The sequence below is a fragment of the Plectropomus leopardus genome, chromosome 17 (assembly GCF_008729295.1).
Source record: "Plectropomus leopardus isolate mb chromosome 17, YSFRI_Pleo_2.0, whole genome shotgun sequence".
Taxonomy (NCBI): Eukaryota; Metazoa; Chordata; class Actinopteri; order Perciformes; family Serranidae; genus Plectropomus; species Plectropomus leopardus.
In genome coordinates, this window is record NC_056479.1 from 408,711 (window position 1) to 408,930 (window position 220).

The following is a 220-nucleotide window of genomic DNA, read 5'->3' on the forward strand; positions in this document are numbered from 1 at the left end:
GTCCATGAAAAAATTTGAGCATCTCAGCAGCACCACTACTTCAACGACAAGCTGACCCAACCAGCGCATCAGCCTCCATAACCCGACAACTGCTGGATAGGCAGTTGAACTTCCCACCAAGGCACATACATAGGTCAATGAACTACAGGCAAACCTTTATCCAGAATAAGTAGGTAAACTATTCATGAGGTGAAAATACAAACATCTTAAATCAAGCCCG